General features: G+C 48.5%; 9 non-coding genes across 9 annotated transcripts; all 9 read left to right on the top strand.

Annotated features, from left to right (window-relative positions):
* Nucleotides 1–808: 808 nt before the first annotated feature.
* On the top strand, nt 809–920 carry TRNAL-CAA (transfer RNA leucine (anticodon CAA)). The gene is made up of 2 exons: nt 809–846; nt 875–920. It is a non-coding gene; the product is annotated as a tRNA-Leu (tRNA).
* A 2,631-nt stretch (nt 921–3,551) lies between these two features.
* Nucleotides 3,552–3,623, top strand: TRNAP-AGG (transfer RNA proline (anticodon AGG)). Its single transcript has one exon. It is a non-coding gene; the product is annotated as a tRNA-Pro (tRNA).
* Nucleotides 3,624–4,391: 768 nt separating this feature from the next.
* Nucleotides 4,392–4,503, top strand: TRNAL-CAA (transfer RNA leucine (anticodon CAA)). The gene is made up of 2 exons: nt 4,392–4,429; nt 4,458–4,503. It is a non-coding gene; the product is annotated as a tRNA-Leu (tRNA).
* A 2,643-nt stretch (nt 4,504–7,146) lies between these two features.
* TRNAP-AGG (transfer RNA proline (anticodon AGG)) lies at nt 7,147–7,218 on the top strand. Its single transcript has one exon. It is a non-coding gene; the product is annotated as a tRNA-Pro (tRNA).
* A 768-nt stretch (nt 7,219–7,986) lies between these two features.
* On the top strand, nt 7,987–8,098 carry TRNAM-CAU (transfer RNA methionine (anticodon CAU)). Its single transcript has 2 exons — nt 7,987–8,024; nt 8,053–8,098. It is a non-coding gene; the product is annotated as a tRNA-Met (tRNA).
* A 2,621-nt stretch (nt 8,099–10,719) lies between these two features.
* TRNAP-AGG (transfer RNA proline (anticodon AGG)) lies at nt 10,720–10,791 on the top strand. Its single transcript has one exon. It is a non-coding gene; the product is annotated as a tRNA-Pro (tRNA).
* A 768-nt stretch (nt 10,792–11,559) lies between these two features.
* TRNAL-CAA (transfer RNA leucine (anticodon CAA)) lies at nt 11,560–11,671 on the top strand. The gene is made up of 2 exons: nt 11,560–11,597; nt 11,626–11,671. It is a non-coding gene; the product is annotated as a tRNA-Leu (tRNA).
* Nucleotides 11,672–14,304: 2,633 nt separating this feature from the next.
* On the top strand, nt 14,305–14,376 carry TRNAP-AGG (transfer RNA proline (anticodon AGG)). Its single transcript has one exon. It is a non-coding gene; the product is annotated as a tRNA-Pro (tRNA).
* A 767-nt stretch (nt 14,377–15,143) lies between these two features.
* TRNAL-CAA (transfer RNA leucine (anticodon CAA)) lies at nt 15,144–15,255 on the top strand. The gene is made up of 2 exons: nt 15,144–15,181; nt 15,210–15,255. It is a non-coding gene; the product is annotated as a tRNA-Leu (tRNA).
* The last annotated feature ends 48 nt before the right edge of the window (nt 15,256–15,303 follow it).

Here is a 15,303-nt window from a genome sequence, read left to right as displayed (position 1 = left end):
AGGGTGCGAGAGGTCCCGGGTTCAAATCGCGGACGAGCCCATTTTAGCGGAAAACAATCAAATCCTGCTCAAAATACACAACCCCTCAACATTTCTCATTTTACTCGAAGCATTGTTGCGCAAAACATATTTTTTGCCTCAGGCGAAAAATGGATTACAATGCCTTGGCTTCCTTCCTGCTTGCTCTCAGTGCGCCCTGTGTGATGATTTCACAGGCTCTCCTTCCTGGCATTTAGGCATCAGATATTTGTCTGTCTCTGCCCGCAGCTATGGGATTTTTCAGGACGTCTGAGTGTATGCATGCTGGCCGACACCGCTGCAATTTTCACACTTACCCCTCGCATTCCAAGCAACTGCTGATAAAGTATAGAGGAAATCGTGCAAACATATGAGGGGAACTGTGCTCCTTCAGTCAAATCAGCAAGCTTGTTTCTGTAGTGTAGTGGTTATCACGTTCGCCTCACACGCGAAAAGTCCCCGGTTTGAGACCGGGCAGAAACACTTGGCAGCAGCAGCTTTTGTGTTTGCTCCCTAAAACCTCAGTCTCTCTCAATGCACACTTAGACAGAAATGACCTTTAAAAACTTGTGACCTGTGTAAAACGTGCTTTACTATTGCAGGACGCTAAAAAGTTATGTGCATCCCTCGGTGGTCGTGCATGTGCATTGTTTCTTGTTCTGTTTTTTTTTTTTTTTCTTGGCCATGTTATATTGTGGGGCCTTTAAAGCTGTGACTTTGATAGGAACATTGCAAGCGGCAAAATCAACAAGTGCAGACTGAAGAGTCCGACCTGCACACTGTTTTGGCTGTCAGGATGGCCGAGTGGTCTAAGGCGCCAGACTCAAGAGAGCTTGATCTTCAGTGAAGCTGAGCCTTCTGGTCTCTTCATGGAGGCGTGGGTTCAAATCCCACTTCTGACAGGTGTATTTTCTTCCCTTAAATCTTGCTCTGCTTGCAGAGCCAGCTCCTCACACCACTATCTTTGGAAGCTGCTGTGGCATGTGAGGAGAAATCCACCAACCCATCGGCTGGGCCCTCAATCAAAATTCTGTGTATTACTGGAAGGGGCGTCTCAGGCACACCTTCTGTTAGAGCTGCACTTTATGACAGTAACTACCATGCTGGTTTCTACTTAAGCAGTTGATTCTATCGTTTGAAGTGAGGCTCTCCTGCCACCTTTTGGGCAAAGAAGACTCTGCCCCTGCAACAACACAGGCAGACAAGCTCAAACTAGGTTTCTTGGTTAGGTGGGCGGAGCATATTGGCAATGGTGCCTCCTCGTGACTTGCAATTTACATGAAGAAGACAGAGAGGCAGCTGGGAGTAGGCAGTACCCATGAACCCCTGAACACTGTCTTGCGACTAGCACACAATTCTGAAATGAGGCGGGGGAAAGGAGGTGATTTCCCCATCAAGGGCCATTCCGGGAAATCAGCCACCCTGCGTCTCCAAGGTGAGTGTTTCAGGCCTATGAGCCACTAATATAAATCTCGCCTGATCGAGCCTGATTGAGCGCTGACCGAGCAAGTGTGCTTGAATCCAAGAGGCATGCTCCTCTGGCTCAAGAGCTAGCAGGCCCTTCAGTGCTTCTGGTTGGGAAATCTAAGGTGCAAGGGTCCATGACTAGCAGCGGGTTACAACTACCAGAAAGGGTCTGCTTTTCACATCAGTCCCCTAGTTCAGCTCACTGGCACAGGGCATTTTGACTACCTCTTGCCTTGCTAGAGACAAACAAAAAATCCTTGACAGAAAACATCAATTGCTATGGCACGCTTAGAGAGAGAGAGCCTCCAAATGGCCCTGCTTTTCTGAAAGACGCTTCAGAAGATGTTTCAAATGACTATGCAGCAGCAGTCTAGTTGGTATAGGGGTATGATTCTCGCTTCGGGTGTGAGAGGACCTCGGTTCAAATCCCAGACAAACCCCTACCTTTATAGGTTCAGTCTGTGTTTTAAACAGGAGTATTTCTGCTTTTCACTCTTGTAAGATGTCATGTTGCAATGCAATACATGCTTTATACTGGCGTCGAGACGGTTCAGCATCATGAAGGTATGCGAGATTTCTTTGCAACTGCTTTTCTGTGCTGGAGCAGCAGTGCTCGTAGGAACATTAAATGCACAGTGCTTCTCCATGGTAATTTCGGGTCCAGTTCTGAAATCACCTCTTGGAATGAAAGTGATCCCAGTTCCTTTCTTCCAAGGGAAGAGATTGTGTTCCGGAAGGCTCAGCTTTGAGCGTCATGAACATTGGCCCTCATCCTTGCATCCCAGTCCAATGCATAGCCACATAAAGCAAGCAGGTGTGTCTGTTTCCATAGTGTGGTGGTTCCAGTACAATGCATAGCCACATGAAGCAAGCCGGCAAGTGTGTCTGCTTGTGTAGTGTAGTGGTTATCATGCGCACCTCACATGCGAAAGGTCCCTGGTTCGAGTCGCTGGGCTTTTTCACAGTATTTGCATTTCCTGCCTCACCTGACAGGCAAGCTGAGATAAAAGAGACTGTGTCTATCCCTCACCATCGTGAGGTACTACGCTCCTGGGGCATCTGTCACAGCTCACCAAGAGGAGTTGCGCCAGCTTACGGCAGTCAGTTGCTCACTGTTTGACCTTTGCAATGAAGCCTGAGCCTACAGCATTCAAGCCAGCCAAGGAAGGAAGGTACGAGAGCGAAAATAGCTTTCCTGCCCTCACCAAGAACACACACCTTGAGCAAATAAAGTGCCAGACTTACAAGGCCCTATCGCCACCGGAGCATCACTTTTAGTGACGCCCCGGTGGCACTATGCACTGCGCGGTATTTACAAGATGGCGTTCAGCCACTTTTTGTGGCTTAACACCACCTTGTAAATACGGCCCCTTAGCACGCAGCGCGTTCCCTGGAAGGGGCGTGCAATGGGTGTTGTTGGGAGTGTGCCACAGCAACACCATAGCATTTTGATGCTGCTCCAGATTTAGGAGTTGGCGTAAATCTGCGTCAGCGCCAAAATCCAACGCCATCCCAGGGGTGTCGTTAGAGTGGCGCACTGAGGAGAAATGTTTTCATTTCTCCTTGTTTTTGCTCTTGCTATGTGTGATGCATTCTGCAGCACACATAGAAGTAAGAGCAAATCACCATTGAAGATTTTTTTTTTGGGCAGGAAGGTGTCCCTTCCTGCACAAAAACAATTTCCCCCTCAACGCAGTCATCCTTGTACCATGGTGCAAGAACGGCTGCGTTGGCGCTCAGCAGCTAATTTAGAGCTGGCGCAGGGGGAAGCACAGGGGTGCGCTGTATTCTACTAAATACGGCGCTTTCCTGCATTTTGAAAATGACGGCACGTGGGGCTTGCAAATTTGGCACAGCGTCGCGCTTAGTCATTTTCTTGTAAATCTGGGCCAAAATGTCTAAAGGATAGAGGCTTTTTATGTCATGTTCGATGAAGACCATGCAAATGACTCTAGTCGTACTGCAAAAGAGAGCACCATGTGCAGTTTCTTGCTTTGGGATGTAGTCTCCCACTCTCTGTCACCAATCCTCCGAGCAGGGTCGGAGCCGTTGCATTTCTGTGCCCAGGCTCGTTGGTCTAGGGGTATGATTCTCGCTTAGGGTGCGAGAGGTCCCGGGTTCAAATCCCGGACGAGCCCATTTTAGCGGAAAACAATCAAATCCTGCTCAAAATACACAACCCCTCAACATTTCTCATTTTACTCGAAGCATTGTTGCGCAAAACATATTTTTTGCCTCAGGCGAAAAATGGATTACAATGCCTTGGCTTCCTTCCTGCTTGCTCTCAGTGCGCCCTGTGTGATGATTTCACAGGCTCTCCTTCCTGGCATTTAGGCATCAGATATTTGTCTGTCTCTGCCCGCAGCTATGGGATTTTTCAGGACGTCTGAGTGTATGCATGCTGGCCGACACCGCTGCAATTTTCACACTTACCCCTCGCATTCCGAGCAACTGCTGATAAAGTATAGAGGAAATCGTGCAAACATATGAGGGGAACTGTGCTCCTTCAGTCAAATCAGCAAGCTTGTTTCTGTAGTGTAGTGGTTATCACGTTCGCCTCACACGCGAAAAGTCCCCGGTTTGAGACCGGGCAGAAACACTTGGCAGCAGCAGCTTTTGTGTTTGCTCCCTAAAACCTCAGTCTCTCTCAATGCACACTTAGACAGAAATGACCTTTAAAAACTTGTGACCTGTGTAAAACGTGCTTTACTATTGCAGGACGCTAAAAAGTTATCTGCATCCCTCGGTGGTCGTGCATGTGCATTGTTTCTTGTTCTGTTTTTTTTTTTTTTTCTTGGCCATGTTATATTGTGGGGCCTTTAAAGCTGTGACTTTGATAGGAACATTGCAAGCGGCAAAATCAACAAGTGCAGACTGAAGAGTCCGACCTGCACACTGTTTTGGCTGTCAGGATGGCCGAGTGGTCTAAGGCGCCAGACTCAAGAGAGCTTGATCTTCAGTGAAGCTGAGCCTTCTGGTCTCTTCATGGAGGCGTGGGTTCAAATCCCACTTCTGACAGGTGTATTTTCTTCCCTTAAATCTTGCTCTGCTTGCAGAGCCAGCTCCTCAGACCACTATCTTTGGAAGCTGCTGTGGCATGTGAGGAGAAATCCACCAACCCATCGGCTGGGCCCTCAATCAAAATTCTGTGTATTACTGGAAGGGGCGTCTCAGGCACACCTTCTGTTAGAGCTGCACTTTATGACAGTAACTACCATGCTGGTTTCTACTTAAGCAGTTGATTCTATCGTTTGAAGTGAGGCTCTCCTGCCACCTTTTGGGCAAAGAAGACTCTGCCCCTGCAACAACACAGGCAGACAAGCTCAAACTAGGTTTCTTGGTTAGGTGGGCGGAGCATATTGGCAATGGTGCCTCCTCGTGACTTGCAATTTACATGAAGAAGACAGAGAGGCAGCTGGGAGTAGGCAGTACCCATGAACCCCTGAACACTGTCTTGCGACTAGCACACAATTCTGAAATGAGGTGGGGGAAAGGAGGTGATTTCCCCATCAAGGGCCATTCCGGGAAATCAGCCACCCTGCGTCTCCCAGGTGAGTGTTTCAGGCCTATGAGCCACTAATATGAATCTCGCCTGATCGAGCCTGATCGAGCCTGATCAAGCGCTGACCGAGCAAGTGTGCTTGAATCCAAGAGGCATGCTCCTCTGGCTCAAGAGCTAGCAGGCCCTTCAGTGCTTCTGGTTGGGAAATCTAAGGTGCAAGGGTCCATGACTAGCAGCGGGTTACAACTACCAGAAAGGGTCTGCTTTTCACATCAGTCCCCTAGTTCAGCTCACTGGCACAGGGCATTTTGACTACCTCTTGCCTTGCTAGAGACAAACAAAAAATCCTTGACAGAAAACATTAATTGCTATGGCACGCTTAGAGAGAGAGAGAGCCTCCAAATGGCCCTGCTTTTCTGAAAGACGCTTCAGAAGATGTTTCAAATGACTATGCAGCGGCAGTCTAGTTGGTATAGGGGTATGATTCTCGCTTCGGGTGTGAGAGGACCTCGGTTCAAATCCCAGACAAACCCCTACCTTTATAGGTTCAGTCTGTGTTTTAAACAGGAGTATTTCTGCTTTTCACTCTTGTAAGATGTCATGTTGCAATGCAATACATGCTTTATACTGGCGTCGAGACGGTCCAGCATCATGAAGGTATGCGAGATTTCTTTGCAACTGCTTTTCTGTGCTGGAGCAGCAGTGCTCGTAGGAACATTAAATGCACAGTGCTTCTCCATGGTAATTTCGGGTCCAGTTCTGAAATCACCTCTTGGAATGAAAGTGATCCCAGTTCCTTTCTTCCAAGGGAAGAGATTGTGTTCCGGAAGGCTCAGCTTTGAGCGTCATGAACATTGGCCCTCATCCTTGCATCCCAGTCCAATGCATAACCACATAAAGCAAGCAGGTGTGTCTGTTTCCATAGTGTGGTGGTTCCAGTACAATGCATAGCCACATGAAGCAAGCCGGCAAGTGTGTCTGCTTGTGTAGTGTAGTGGTTATCATGCGCACCTCACATGCGAAAGGTCCCTGGTTCGAGTCGCTGGGCTTTTTCACAGTATTTGCATTTCCTGCCTCACCTGACAGGCAAGCTGAGATAAAAGAGACTGTGTCTATCCCTCACCATCGTGAGGTACTACGCTCCTGGGGCATCTGTCACAGCTCACCAAGAGGAGTTGCGCCAGCTTACGGCAGTCAGTTGCTCACTGTTTGACCTTTGCAATGAAGCCTGAGCCTACAGCATTCAAGCCAGCCAAGGAAGGAAGGTACGAGAGCGAAAATAGCTTTCCTGCCCTCACCAAGAACACACACCTTGAGCAAATAAAGTGCCAGACTTACAAGGCCCTATCGCCACCGGAGCATCACTTTTAGTGACGCCCCGGTGGCACTATGCACTGCGCGGTATTTACAAGATGGCGTTCAGCCACATTTTGTGGCTTAACACCACCTTGTAAATACGGCCCCTTAGCACGCAGCGCGTTCCCTGGAAGGGGCGTGCAATGGGTGTTGTTGGGAGTGTGCCACAGCAACACCATAGCATTTTGATGCTGCTCCAGATTTAGGAGTTGGCGTAAATCTGCGTCAGCGCCAAAATCCAACGCCATCCCAGGGGTGTCGTTAGAGTGGCGCACTGAGGAGAAATGTTTTCATTTCTCCTTGTTTTTGCTCTTGCTATGTGTGATGCATTCTGCAGCACACATAGAAGTAAGAGCAAATCACCATTGAAGATTTTTTTTTTGGGCAGGAAGGTGTCCCTTCCTGCACAAAAACAATTTCCCCCTCAACGCAGTCATCCTTGTACCATGGTGCAAGAACGGCTGCGTTGGCGCTCAGCAGCTAATTTAGAGCTGGCGCAGGGGGAAGCACAGGGGTGCGCTGTATTCTACTAAATACGGCGCTTTCCTGCATTTTGAAAATGACGGCACGTGGGGCTTGCAAATTTGGCACAGCGTCGCGCTTAGTCATTTTCTTGTAAATCTGGGCCAAAATGTCTAAAGGATAGAGGCTTTTTATGTCATGTTCGATGAAGACCATGCAAATGACTCTAGTCGTACTGCAAAAGAGAGCACCATGTGCAGTTTCTTGCTTTGGGATGTAGTCTCCCACTCTCTGTCACCAATCCTCCGAGCAGGGTCGGAGCCGTTGCATTTCTGTGCCCAGGCTCGTTGGTCTAGGGGTATGATTCTCGCATAGGGTGCGAGAGGTCCCGGGTTCAAATCCCGGACGAGCCCATTTTAGCGGAAAACAATCAAATCCTGCTCAAAATACACAACCCCTCAACATTTCTCATTTTACACGAAGCATTGTTGCGCAAAACATATTTTTTGCCTAAGGCGAAAAATGGATTACAATGCCTTGGCTTCCTTCCTGCTTGCTCTCAGTGCGCCCTGTGTGATGATTTCACAGGCTCTCCTTCCTGGCATTTAGGCATCAGATATTTGTCTGTCTCTGCCCGTAGCTATGGGATTTTTCAGGACGTCTGAGTGTATGCATGCTGGCCGACACCGCTGCAATTTTCACACTTACCCCTCGCATTCCGAGCAACTGCTGATAAAGTATAGAGGAAATCGTGCAAACATATGAGGGGAACTGTGCTCCTTCAGTCAAATCAGCAAGCTTGTTTCTGTAGTGTAGTGGTTATCACGTTCGCCTCACACGCGAAAAGTCCCCGGTTTGAGACCGGGCAGAAACACTTGGCAGCAGCAGCTTTTGTGTTTGCTCCCTAAAACCTCAGTCTCTCTCAATGCACACTTAGACAGAAATGACCTTTAAAAACTTGTGACCTGTGTAAAACGTGCTTTACTATTGCAGGACGCTAAAAAGTTATCTGCATCCCTCGGTGGTCGTGCATGTGCATTGTTTCTTGTTCTGTTTTTTTTTTTTTTTCTTGGCCATGTTATATTGTGGGGCCTTTAAAGCTGTGACTTTGATAGGAACATTGCAAGCGGCAAAATCAACAAGTGCAGACTGAAGAGTCCGACCTGCACACTGTTTTGGCTGTCAGGATGGCCGAGTGGTCTAAGGCGCCAGACTCATGAGAGCTTGATCTTCAGTGAAGCTGAGCCTTCTGGTCTCTTCATGGAGGCGTGGGTTCAAATCCCACTTCTGACAGGTGTATTTTCTTCCCTTAAATCTTGCTCTGCTTGCAGAGCCAGCTCCTCAGACCACTATCTTTGGAAGCTGCTGTGGCATGTGAGGAGAAATCCACCAACCCATCGGCTGGGCCCTCAATCAAAATTCTGTGTATTACTGGAAGGGGCGTCTCAGGCACACCTTCTGTTAGAGCTGCACTTTATGACAGTAACTACCATGCTGGTTTCTACTTAAGCAGTTGATTCTATCGTTTGAAGTGAGGCTCTCCTGCCACCTTTTGGGCAAAGAAGACTCTGCCCCTGCAACAACACAGGCAGACAAGCTCAAACTAGGTTTCTTGGTTAGGTGGGCGGAGCATATTGGCAATGGTGCCTCCTCGTGACTTGCAATTTACATGAAGAAGACAGAGAGGCAGCTGGGAGTAGGCAGTACCCATGAACCCCTGAACACTGTCTTGCGACTAGCACACAATTCTGAAATGAGGCGGGGGAAAGGAGGTGATTTCCCCATCAAGGGCCATTCCGGGAAATCAGCCACCCTGCGTCTCCCAGGTGAGTGTTTCAGGCCTATGAGCCACTAATATAAATCTCGCCTGATCGAGCGCTGACCGAGCAAGTGTGCTTGAATCCAAGAGGCATGCTCCTCTGGCTCAAGAGCTAGCAGGCCCTTCAGTGCTTCTGGTTGGGAAATCTAAGGTGCAAGGGTCCATGACTAGCAGCGGGTTACAACTACCAGAAAGGGTCTGCTTTTCACATCAGTCCCCTAGTTCAGCTCACTGGCACAGGGCATTTTGACTACCTCTTGCCTTGCTAGAGACAAACAAAAAATCCTTGACAGAAAACATCAATTGCTATGGCACGCTTAGAGAGAGAGAGCCTCCAAATGGCCCTGCTTTTCTGAAAGACGCTTCAGAAGATGTTTCAAATGACTATGCAGCGGCAGTCTAGTTGGTATAGGGGTATGATTCTCGCTTCGGGTGTGAGAGGACCTCGGTTCAAATCCCAGACAAACCCCTACCTTTATAGGTTCAGTCTGTGTTTTAAACAGGAGTATTTCTGCTTTTCACTCTTGTAAGATGTCATGTTGCAATGCAATACATGCTTTATACTGGCGTCGAGACGGTTCAGCATCATGAAGGTATGCGAGAATTCTTTGCAACTGCTTTTCTGTGCTGGAGCAGCAGTGCTCGTAGGAACATTAAATGCACAGTGCTTCTCCATGGTAATTTCGGGTCCAGTTCTGAAATCACCTCTTGGAATGAAAGTGATCCCAGTTCCTTTCTTCCAAGGGAAGAGATTGTGTTCCGGAAGGCTCAGCTTTGAGCGTCATGAACATTGGCCCTCATCCTTGCATCCCAGTCCAATGCATAGCCACATAAAGCAAGCAGGTGTGTCTGTTTCCATAGTGTGGTGGTTCCAGTACAATGCATAGCCACATGAAGCAAGCCGGCAAGTGTGTCTGCTTGTGTAGTGTAGTGGTTATCATGCGCACCTCACATGCGAAAGGTCCCTGGTTCGAGTCGCTGGGCTTTTTCACAGTATTTGCATTTCCTGCCTCACCAGACAGGCAAGCTGAGATAAAAGAGACTGTGTCTATCCCTCACCATCGTGAGGTACTACGCTCCTGGGGCATCTGTCACAGCTCACCAAGAGGAGTTGCGCCAGCTTACGGCAGTCAGTTGCTCACTGTTTGACCTTTGCAATGAAGCCTGAGCCTACAGCATTCAAGCCAGCCAAGGAAGGAAGGTACGAGAGCGAAAATAGCTTTCCTGCCCTCACCAAGAACACACACCTTGAGCAAATAAAGTGCCAGACTTACAAGGCCCTATCGCCACCGGAGCATCACTTTTAGTGACGCCCCGGTGGCACTATGCACTGCGCGGTATTTACAAGATGGCGTTCAGCCACTTTTTGTGGCTTAACACCACCTTGTAAATACGGCCCCTTAGCACGCAGCGCGTTCCCTGGAAGGGGCGTGCAATGGGTGTTGTTGGGAGTGTGCCACAGCAACACCATAGCATTTTGATGCTGCTCCAGATTTAGGAGTTGGCGTAAATCTGCGTCAGCGCCAAAATCCAACGCCATCCCAGGGGTGTCGTTAGAGTGGCGCACTGAGGAGAAATGTTTTCATTTCTCCTTGTTTTTGCTCTTGCTATGTGTGATGCATTCTGCAGCACACATAGAAGTAAGAGCAAATCACCATTGAAGATTTTTTTTTTGGGCAGGAAGGTGTCCCTTCCTGCACAAAAACAATTTCCCCCTCAACGCAGTCATCCTTGTACCATGGTGCAAGAACGGCTGCGTTGGCGCTCAGCAGCTAATTTAGAGCTGGCGCAGGGGGAAGCACAGGGGTGCGCTGTATTCTACTAAATACGGCGCTTTCCTGCATTTTGAAAATGACGGCACGTGGGGCTTGCAAATTTGGCACAGCGTCGCGCTTAGTCATTTTCTTGTAAATCTGGGCCAAAATGTCTAAAGGATAGAGGCTTTTTATGTCATGTTCGATGAAGACCATGCAAATGACTCTAGTCGTACTGCAAAAGAGAGCACCATGTGCAGTTTCTTGCTTTGGGATGTAGTCTCCCACTCTCTGTCACCAATCCTCCGAGCAGGGTCGGAGCCGTTGCATTTCTGTGCCCAGGCTCGTTGGTCTAGGGGTATGATTCTCGCTTAGGGTGCGAGAGGTCCCGGGTTCAAATCCCGGACGAGCCCATTTTAGCGGAAAACAATCAAATCCTGCTCAAAATACACAACCCCTCAACATTTCTCATTTTACTCGAAGCATTGTTGCGCAAAACATATTTTTTGCCTCAGGCGAAAAATGGATTACAATGCCTTGGCTTCCTTCCTGCTTGCTCTCAGTGCGCCCTGTGTGATGATTTCACAGGCTCTCCTTCCTGGCATTTAGGCATCAGATATTTGTCTGTCTCTGCCCGCAGCTATGGGATTTTTCAGGACGTCTGAGTGTATGCATGCTGGCCGACACCGCTGCAATTTTCACACTTACCCCTCGCATTCCGAGCAACTGCTGATAAAGTATAGAGGAAATCGTGCAAACATATGAGGGGAACTGTGCTCCTTCAGTCAAATCAGCAAGCTTGTTTCTGTAGTGTAGTGGTTATCACGTTCGCCTCACACGCGAAAAGTCCCCGGTTTGAGACCGGGCAGAAACACTTGGCAGCAGCAGCTTTTGTGTTTGCTCCCTAAAACCTCAGTCTCTCTCAATGCACACTTAGACAGAAATGACCTTTAAAAACTTGTGACCTGTGTAAAACGTGCTTTACTATTGCAGGACGCTAAAAAGTTATCTGCATCCCTCGGTGGTCGTGCATGTGCATTGTTTCTTGTTCTGTTTTTTTTTTTTTTTCTTGGCCATGTTATATTGTGGGGCCTTTAAAGCTGTGACTTTGATAGGAACATTGCAAGCGGCAAAATCAACAAGTGCAGACTGAAGAGTCCGACCTGCACACTGTTTTGGCTGTCAGGATGGCCGAGTGGTCTAAGGCGCCAGACTCAAGAGAGCTTGATCTTCAGTGAAGCTGAGCCTTCTGGTCTCTTCATGGAGGCGTGGGTTCAAATCCCACTTCTGACAGGTGTATTTTCTTCCCTTAAATCTTGCTCTGCTTGCAGAGCCAGCTCCTCACACCACTATCTTTGGAAGCTGCTGTGGCATGTGAGGAGAAATCCACCAACCCATCGGCTGGGCCCTCAATCAAAATTCTGTGTATTACTGGAAGTGGCGTCTCAGGCACACCTTCTGTTAGAGCTGCACTTTATGACAGTAACTACCATGCTGGTTTCTACTTAAGCAGTTGATTCTATCGTTTGAAGTGAGGCTCTCCTGCCACCTTTTGGGCAAAGAAGACTCTGCCCCTGCAACAACACAGGCAGACAAGCTCAAACTAGGTTTCTTGGTTAGGTGGGCGGAGCATATTGGCAATGGTGCCTCCTCGTGACTTGCAATTTACATGAAGAAGACAGAGAGGCAGCTGGGAGTAGGCAGTACCCATGAACCCCTGAACACTGTCTTGCGACTAGCACACAATTCTGAAATGAGGCGGGGGAAAGGAGGTGATTTCCCCATCAAGGGCCATTCCGGGAAATCAGCCACCCTGCGTCTCCCAGGTGAGTGTTTCAGGCCTATGAGCCACTAATATGAATCTCGCCTGATCTCGCCTGATCAAGCGCTGACCGAGCAAGTGTGCTTGAATCCAAGAGGCATGCTCCTCTGGCTCAAGAGCTAGCAGGCCCTTCAGTGCTTCTGGTTGGGAAATCTAAGGTGCAAGGGTCCATGACTAGCAGCGGGTTACAACTACCAGAAAGGGTCTGCTTTTCACATCAGTCCCCTAGTTCAGCTCACTGGCACAGGGCATTTTGACTACCTCTTGCCTTGCTAGAGACAAACAAAAAATCCTTGACAGAAAACATTAATTGCTATGGCACGCTTAGAGAGAGAGAGAGCCTCCAAATGGCCCTGCTTTTCTGAAAGACGCTTCAGAAGATGTTTCAAATGACTATGCAGCGGCAGTCTAGTTGGTATAGGGGTATGATTCTCGCTTCGGGTGTGAGAGGACCTCGGTTCAAATCCCAGACAAACCCCTACCTTTATAGGTTCAGTCTGTGTTTTAAACAGGAGTATTTCTGCTTTTCACTCTTGTAAGATGTCATGTTGCAATGCAATACATGCTTTATACTGGCGTCGAGACGGTCCAGCATCATGAAGGTATGCGAGATTTCTTTGCAACTGCTTTTCTGTGCTGGAGCAGCAGTGCTCGTAGGAACATTAAATGCACAGTGCTTCTCCATGGTAATTTCGGGTCCAGTTCTGAAATCACCTCTTGGAATGAAAGTGATCCCAGTTCCTTTCTTCCAAGGGAAGAGATTGTGTTCCGGAAGGCTCAGCTTTGAGCGTCATGAACATTGGCCCTCATCCTTGCATCCCAGTCCAATGCATAGCCACATAAAGCAAGCAGGTGTGTCTGTTTCCATAGTGTGGTGGTTCCAGTACAATGCATAGCCACATGAAGCAAGCCGGCAAGTGTGTCTGCTTGTGTAGTGTAGTGGTTATCATGCGCACCTCACATGCGAAAGGTTCCTGGTTCGAGTCGCTGGGCTTTTTCACAGTATTTGCATTTCCTGCCTCACCTGACAGGCAAGCTGAGATAAAAGAGACTGTGTCTATCCCTCACCATCGTGAGGTACTACGCTCCTGGGGCATCTGTCACAGCTCACCAAGAGGAGTTGCGCCAGCTTACGGCAGTCAGTTGCTCACTGTTTGACCTTTGCAATGAAGCCTGAGCCTACAGCATTCAAGCCAGCCAAGGAAGGAAGGTACGAGAGCGAAAATAGCTTTCCTGCCCTCACCAAGAACACACACCTTGAGCAAATAAAGTGCCAGACTTACAAGGCCCTATCGCCACCGGAGCATCACTTTTAGTGACGCCCCGGTGGCACTATGCACTGCGCGGTATTTACAAGATGGCGTTCAGCCACATTTTGTGGCTTAACACCACCTTGTAAATACGGCCCCTTAGCACGCAGCGCGTTCCCTGGAAGGGGCGTGCAATGGGTGTTGTTGGGAGTGTGCCACAGCAACACCATAGCATTTTGATGCTGCTCCAGATTTAGGAGTTGGCGTAAATCTGCGTCAGCGCCAAAATCCAACGCCATCCCAGGGGTGTCGTTAGAGTGGCGCACTGAGGAGAAATGTTTTCATTTCTCCTTGTTTTTGCTCTTGCTATGTGTGATGCATTCTGCAGCACACATAGAAGTAAGAGCAAATCACCATTGAAGATTTTTTTTTTGGGCAGGAAGGTGTCCCTTCCTGCACAAAAACAATTTCCCCCTCAACGCAGTCATCCTTGTACCATGGTGCAAGAACGGCTGCGTTGGCGCTCAGCAGCTAATTTAGAGCTGGCGCAGGGGGAAGCACAGGGGTGCGCTGTATTCTACTAAATACGGCGCTTTCCTGCATTTTGAAAATGACGGCACGTGGGGCTTGCAAATTTGGCACAGCGTCGCGCTTAGTCATTTTCTTGTAAATCTGGGCCAAAATGTCTAAAGGATAGAGGCTTTTTATGTCATGTTCGATGAAGACCATGCAAATGACTCTAGTCGTACTGCAAAAGAGAGCACCATGTGCAGTTTCTTGCTTTGGGATGTAGTCTCCCACTCTCTGTCACCAATCCTCCGAGCAGGGTCGGAGCCGTTGCATTTCTGTGCCCAGGCTCGTTGGTCTAGGGGTATGATTCTCGCTTAGGGTGCGAGAGGTCCCGGGTTCAAATCCCGGACGAGCCCATTTTAGCGGAAAACAATCAAATCCTGCTCAAAATACACAACCCCTCAACATTTCTCATTTTACTCGAAGCATTGTTGCGCAAAACATATTTTTTGCCTAAGGCGAAAAATGGATTACAATGCCTTGGCTTCCTTCCTGCTTGCTCTCAGTGCGCCCTGTGTGATGATTTCACAGGCTCTCCTTCCTGGCATTTAGGCATCAGATATTTGTCTGTCTCTGCCCGTAGCTATGGGATTTTTCAGGACGTCTGAGTGTATGCATGCTGGCCGACACCGCTGCAATTTTCACACTTACCCCTCGCATTCCGAGCAACTGCTGATAAAGTATAGAGGAAATCGTGCAAACATATGAGGGGAACTGTGCTCCTTCAGTCAAATCAGCAAGCTTGTTTCTGTAGTGTAGTGGTTATCACGTTCGCCTCACACGCGAAAAGTCCCCGGTTTGAGACCGGGCAGAAACACTTGGCAGCAGCAGCTTTTGTGTTTGCTCCCTAAAACCTCAGTCTCTCTCAATGCACACTTAGACAGAAATGACCTTTAAAAACTTGTGACCTGTGTAAAACGTGCTTTACTATTGCAGGACGCTAAAAAGTTATCTGCATCCCTCGGTGGTCGTGCATGTGCATTGTTTCTTGTTCTGTTTTTTTTTTTTTTCTTGGCCATGTTATATTGTGGGGCCTTTAAAGCTGTGACTTTGATAGGAACATTGCAAGCGGCAAAATCAACAAGTGCAGACTGAAGAGTCCGACCTGCACCCAGTTTTGGCTGTCAGGATGGCCGAGTGGTCTAAGGCGCCAGACTCAAGAGAGCTTGATCTTCAGTGAAGCTGAGCCTTCTGGTCTCTTCATGGAGGCGTGGGTTCAAATCCCACTTCTGACAGGTGTATTTTCTTCCCTTAAATCTTGCTCTGCTTGCAGAGCCAGCTCC

Source organism: Pleurodeles waltl, unplaced genomic scaffold (assembly GCF_031143425.1).
Source record: "Pleurodeles waltl isolate 20211129_DDA unplaced genomic scaffold, aPleWal1.hap1.20221129 scaffold_72, whole genome shotgun sequence".
NCBI lineage: Eukaryota > Metazoa > Chordata > Amphibia > Caudata > Salamandridae > Pleurodeles > Pleurodeles waltl.
Note: the sequence above shows the minus strand (reverse complement) of the source record. Positions and strands in the feature narration are given on the sequence as shown.